Source organism: Marmota flaviventris, chromosome Y, assembly GCF_047511675.1.
Source record: "Marmota flaviventris isolate mMarFla1 chromosome Y, mMarFla1.hap1, whole genome shotgun sequence".
NCBI lineage: Eukaryota > Metazoa > Chordata > Mammalia > Rodentia > Sciuridae > Marmota > Marmota flaviventris.
In genome coordinates, this window is record NC_092519.1 from 16,119,445 (window position 1) to 16,126,005 (window position 6,561).

Sequence of the window (6,561 nt, forward strand, 5' to 3'; positions counted from 1 at the left end):
TTATTTTTGTAGTGCTGGGGATTAAACCCAGGACCTTGTGTATGGGAGGCAAGCACTCTATCAACTGAGCTACAGCCCCAGCCCCTATAGTAATTTCTTTTCTGTTATCAGTTCAGGAGAGAAGTATGAGCATATATGCATTTTTGTACCTAAAGCTAGTACAAAGCTTGTACTAAAAGCTAGTACTAGTACTAGTACAGAAATGTGTTCCCAGGGAAGGGTCCATTGAGTGAGGTGTACTGAATATTGCCTTCCAGGAAATAGAGATCCATTGCATAGAGTGACTTACTGAAAGTTGCTTCTAAAAGTTGCAAACCTTCAAAAATGAAGGAGGAGATTTTCTTTTTTTTTCTTTTATTATTTATTTATTTATTTGCTTTGCATTAGCAACGATGACCATGCTAATATGATATGTGAAAACTTCTGATAAATTGCACCGTCTTTTAGTCTTAAATATTGGATGAATGGTCCAAAGTACTGTGGCATAAAATGAAGAATGTGTACACAGTTGAAATGAGAAGTCACTGTAGAAAATATTTCCCAAACTCAGGTCCTGGATTTGTTCTGGAAAATGAGAAAACATTAGGCAGGACTGTGTTCACACAATAAAGGGACTTGAAAGTCCTCAGTATTTCTAAGAATTACAAATGATATGATGTTCCATAAGTGGAGTTTACGTGCATTCCCATGTCACCCATGAATGACCTGGAAGTACTATTATTCAGAGCATGAAGCTGGTGGGATCAACTGGTCTACCTGGGAGCCAGAGGATGCTTTCTAACAGAAACCTCTTCCACGTTATGCCACATGCAAAACAGCTAACGAAGACATTCTGTGTGATGAACGTAATATGTTTGAAGAGATGATAACGGTGGAGAAGAACATTCCAAAGCAAAACATAAGAAATGTTATGGAAACAGGTAAAGTCACTTTCCCTGTTCCTGTAGTATTCCGAAATGAACCAAAGTAGAGGGAGCTTGATTCATATCTTCCATTTGCAAAATTCAAATTCTTAGACATTGAGCAACCTCACTGATCTATTTTTTCCTTCCCTTCTCTTTCCTAGATAACTGTCCTGATATCTAAGAACCTTGCTTGATGAGCAGACACTGGAGGTTTGTACTTCCTGACATTTTGTTTTCTTAGGTATTTTTCTCCCTCTTATGATAGTTTGCAAATGTTTCAAGGAGTGAAATGGTCCCTCCTTCAGGGTATTGAGATGAATATATGTGTTTAAAACATGGATCAAACAACACTCCTTTGGTTTTCAGAGTGGGATTCTTGAGTTGAGAGAGAGTGGGAGATTTCTTGGAAGCCACGGAGAAGGGAATAGTCTGAACATTGGGGAAATCCAATGTGAATAAACAACCCTGCAATGGAAAATCTCCAATAACCGTGAACGAGACTTCTCAAAGGCTTAGAGTTTTTGGAGGTGGGAAACTATTGGTCAAACCCAGCGATTCCCTATCCCTGAGATACATCTCCATCCCATATTATTCTGTATTCTGACACAGCATCTAAGATTCAGAAACTCACCTTGAACTTGAGATCCTCATCCTACACCCAACTAAGTCACTGGCATTATAAGTATGCACCATTGCTTTAAGCACAAAATTTTTAATTTGTTGCACACATGCACATGCCCCTTAGAAGCTCTCAAAGCAAGGGTGGCTTTGGAAATGTAGAATTTCCAATGAAAATGCTCCCTGTGTGATCCATACATGAACATACAAGGTCCAGAGAGAAGAGCTATATGTGAGCAGTCCTGCACTCCACTACCCAGGAGTGGATTTTTCCTTTTCATTGAAACGTTACCCAATATCATGCAACTGAGATCAGCTTGGAGATATTTTAATTTTTTTTCTTTTAAATATTGACAGATCCTAATGAGATCAGGAATATTTGCAACATCATCTTATAAAGGACTTCAGAATCATCTGCATGAAGACAAAAGACTCTCTCTTTAAAACTTATGATTTCATCATTTCTGAGAAGGAGCAAACTCTGTCTTAGAGAATTGCTAATTGTTCTCTTTAATATCTTTTATGCTCTTCCTGTATTACTAATTGATTAATAAATTTGATGTTATATGCTCAAATATGAGCCTTTGAATCCTTTAATGAGGATTTAAATGCACAGAAATATCTACTTCACTGTACCTATTAAAAAGCAGGATCCATAAATAAACAGGAGGTCATTTTAGTTAGGGAGGATTGCGTGATGGCTGACTTCACATGAGGATAGGAAAATGGATGGGCTGCAACATCGCAGATGTGAGTGTACTGTGGTCAGTTATGAGGTGTCCCTCCAAAGCTCTTGTGTGAGATCATACAAGAATAGTCAGAGATGAAATGATAAAATGTGAATGCTGTAACCTAATAAATGGATTAATCCACTTGAATGGATTCACTGGGTTCTGACTCTAGGCAGGTGGGTATTGCTGGAGGAGGGGGTCCCTGGGCTGTGCCTTAGAAGTCTCTATCCTATCCCTGGTGAGCAGAGCTCTCTCTGCTTCTTGGTGCCCTGTCCTGAGCTGCTCTCCTCCTCCAGGCCCTGCCTCCCCTTGGCCAGAGCCATGGAATTGGCCAACCACAGTTTGAAATTCTAAAATACTGAACCCAGATAAACTTTTTCTCCTCTAAAAGTAGTTCTAGTAATGCATTGCATCACCACAGTAAGACAGCTGAGTAAATTTACTGATGTGGTGAATATTTTTTTTAAATGAGATATCCCATGAAAGGCCAGGCTTAATGTCCAGACTGCTGAACAAAAAAAGAGAAAGATACTGAGAGAATGTAAAGAAAATGCCCACCTGACAGGGATGAGGGAAGGCTCCCCATTAGTTACAATCCTCCTAGTTTCAGATAATAATCAGATCATTATGGGTTTGAGCTGCAGGGCGTTGCCCCTGGGTGTTTGTGCTGAGGTTGAGAAATGTTCTGAACACCAATATTGAGACAGAGTCCCTCCTGTCCCTAGAAAAATATGTGAATTTCCTCTTTGATCTCAATGGCTGTCATGGAAGATCAAGGACAAAACATCTATTCAAGCTCCTGTATCACTTCTTTAACATTTTGTTTGAATGCTTAAAGTTACTTGTAAGACCAAAGATGGTTCCCTGTGGCCTAACCAAATAGGATTACAGTACCTCTACCTCAAATGAAAGGTAACAAGGCATCTCTCAAACAGGTCCATGTTTAAATTTAAGAAGATATTACCAAAAAATGAATAACAATAATAATTCAAATCTGGCCTCTTATCAATTTATTATATATATATATATATATATATATATATATATATATATATATATATTTCATGAATTGAGATGCATGTTCTTTCAAGTTATCCAGTTGAATTCCCCTTGCGTCAACTAGCACATTAGGTCAACCATGGCCAATCACCCTGACATTATTAGGACACCGGCTAAAAGATCTACACCAATGGTAACTGTGAGGATCCTGTGTGTTGGATTTTTGACCCTCTATTTCTTCTGGAAGATTGGAAGTCTCTTGTCTATTTCCCGCATTTTTGAACCAATTTGATATGAGTTTTGTGCAGGGTGAGGGACACGAATCCTATTTCATTTTTCTACAAATAGCTATCCAGTTTTCCTTGTGACGTTTGTTTAAAATTCTGCCTTCCCCAAGAATGTATTTTAGTCAACAAGTCAGTCATCAGATGCCTAGACTCATGTGACTTTGTCTCAGTGTTCTCTATTCTATTTCTTAGGTCTTCATGCTCATATTGAGGGAATTACCAGGCTCTTTATACTGTGCTGCTCTACACTATGTTTTCAGAACACATATTTTTGTGCCTTCTGCTTTGATAATTTACTTATTATTTCTTTTCATGCTCTGGGTCTCTTATTCTTCCAAATGCATTTAAAAATTTTATTTCCAATTCTGTGATGAATGTCATTTTTATTTTCCTAGTGAGTGCTCTGAATCTGTACATTGCTTTTAGGAGAATGGACATTTTTACAATATTATTTCTGAATACACAAGAACAAGAGTGGACCTTCATGTGCTCGCTTCGGCAGCACATATACTAAAATTGGAACGATACAGAGAAGATTAGCATGGCCCCTGCGCAAGGATGACACGCAGATTCGTGAAGCGTTCCATATTTTTCAGATTACATTCAGGGGTAAAACAATAAGGTTAACGGCTTATTTTTCATCACAGACTTTGAAAGCGAGAAGATCCTGGAACAATGTATTTCAAACACTGAAAAATAATGGATTCCAACCAAGAATACTGTATCCAGCAAAATTAAGCTTCAGATTTGACAATGAAATTAAAATCTTTCACGATAAACAAAAGCTAAAAGAATTCGCAGCCAGAAAACCAGCATTGCAAAGCATTTTGGGCAAAATTCTACAAGAAGAGGAATGGAAAAATAGTGCCCAAAACTAACAGTGGGAGGTATCTCAGTAAAGGGGGAGGAAAATAACCAAAAAGTAAAAAACTAGCCAAACTAAAATAAATAAATAAATAAACATGACTGGAAGTACAAATCATATTTCAATTGTAACCTTAAATGTTAATGGACTAAACTCACCAATCAAGAGACACAAGCTAGTAACCTGGATCAAAAAAACAAATCCAACAATATGCTGCCTTCAGGAGACTCATATGTTAGGAAAAGACATACACAGGCTGAAGGTGAAAGGTTGGGACAAATCATACCACTCACATGGCCCTCGGAAGCAAGCAGGAGTGGCCATACTCATATCAAATAAAATCAACTTCAAACCTAAGTTAATCAAAAGGGATAAAGAAGGACACTATATCCTGTTAAAAGGAACCATCCACCAACAAGACATAACAATTATCAATTTGTATGAACCAGACAATGGTGCGGCAATGTTCATAAAACAAACTCTGCTCAAGTTCAAGAGTCAAATAGACCACAACACAATAATAATGGGTGACTTCAACACACCGCTCTCGCCATTAGACAGATCCTCCAGACAAAAGCTGAATAAAGAAACTATAGAACTCAATGACACAATCAATAACCTAGACTTAACCGACATATATAGAATATATCAACCATCATCAAGTGGATACACGTTCTTCTCAGCAGCACATGGATCTTACTCAAAGATAGATCATATATTATGCCATAGGGCAAATCTTAGTAAATATAAAGGTGTGGAGATAATACCATGCACCATATCTGATCATAATGGAATCAAACTGGAAATCAATAATAAAAGAAGGAAGGAAAAATCCTGCATCACATGGAAAATAAACAATATGTTACTGAATGATCAATGGGTTACAGAAGACATAAAGAAGGAAATCAAAAAATTCTTAGAGATAAATGAGAATTCAGACACAACATACCGGAATCTATGGGACACAATGAAAGCAGTTTTCAGAGGGAAATTCATTTCCTGGAGTTCATTCCTCAAAAAAAGAAAAAAACAACAAATAAATGAACTCACACTACATCTCAAAACCCTAGAAAAGGAAGAGCAAAACAACAGCAAATATAGCAGAAGACAAGAAATAATTAAAATCAGAGCGGAAATCAATGAAATTAAAACAACAACAAAAAAAAACATTGAAAAAATTGATAAAACTAAAAGTTGGTTCTTTGAAAAAATAAATAAGATAGACAGACTCTTAGCCATGCTAACGAAGATAAGAAGAGAGAAAACTCAAATTACTAACATACGGGATGAAAAAGGCAATATCACAACAGACACTACAGAAATACAGAAGAAATTAGAAAGTATTTTGAAACCTATATTCTAATAAAATAGAAGACAGTGAAGATATCGATAAATTTCTTAATTTATATGATCTGCCCAGATTGAGTCAGGAAGACACACACAATTTAAACAGACCAATAACAAAGGAAGAAATAGAAGAAGCCATCAAAAGACTACCAACCAAGAAAAGCTCTGGACCGGATGGGTATACAGCGGAGTTTTACAAAACCTTCAAAGAAGAATTAATACCAATACTTCTCAAGCTATTTCAAGAAATAGAAAAAGAAGGAGCTCTTCCAAATTCATTCTATGAGGCCAACATCACCCTGATCCCGAAACCAGACAAAGACACTTCAAAGAAAGAAAACTACAGGCCAATATCTCTAATGAACATAGATGCAAAAATTCTCAATAAAATCCTGGTGAATCGAATACAAAAGCATATCAAAAAATTGTGCACCATGATCAAGTACGATTCATCCCTGGGATGCAAGGTTGGTTCAATATATGGAAATCAATAAATGTTATTCAACACATCAATAGACTTAAAGATAAGAACCATATGATGGTCTTGATAGATGCAGAAAAAGCATTCGACAAAGTACAGCATCCCTTTATGTTCAAAACACTAGAAAAACTAGGGATAACAGGAACTTACCTCAACATTGTAAAAGCTATATGCTAAGCCTCAGGCTAACATCATTCTACATGGAGAAAAACTGAAGGCATTCCCTCTAAAATCTGGAACAAGACAGGGATGCCCTCTCTCACCACTTCTATTTAATTTAGTCCTTGAAATGCTAGCCAGAGCAATTAGACAGACAAAAGAAATTAAA

At 36.8% G+C, this 6,561-nt stretch overlaps 1 non-coding gene across 1 annotated transcript; it reads left to right on the forward strand.

Moving 5' to 3' along the window:
* The first annotated feature begins 4,026 nt into the window (after positions 1-4,026).
* On the forward strand, positions 4,027-4,133 carry LOC139703588 (U6 spliceosomal RNA). Its single transcript, XR_011705786.1, has one exon. It is a non-coding gene; the product is annotated as a U6 spliceosomal RNA (small nuclear RNA).
* Positions 4,134-6,561: the final 2,428 nt, after the last annotated feature.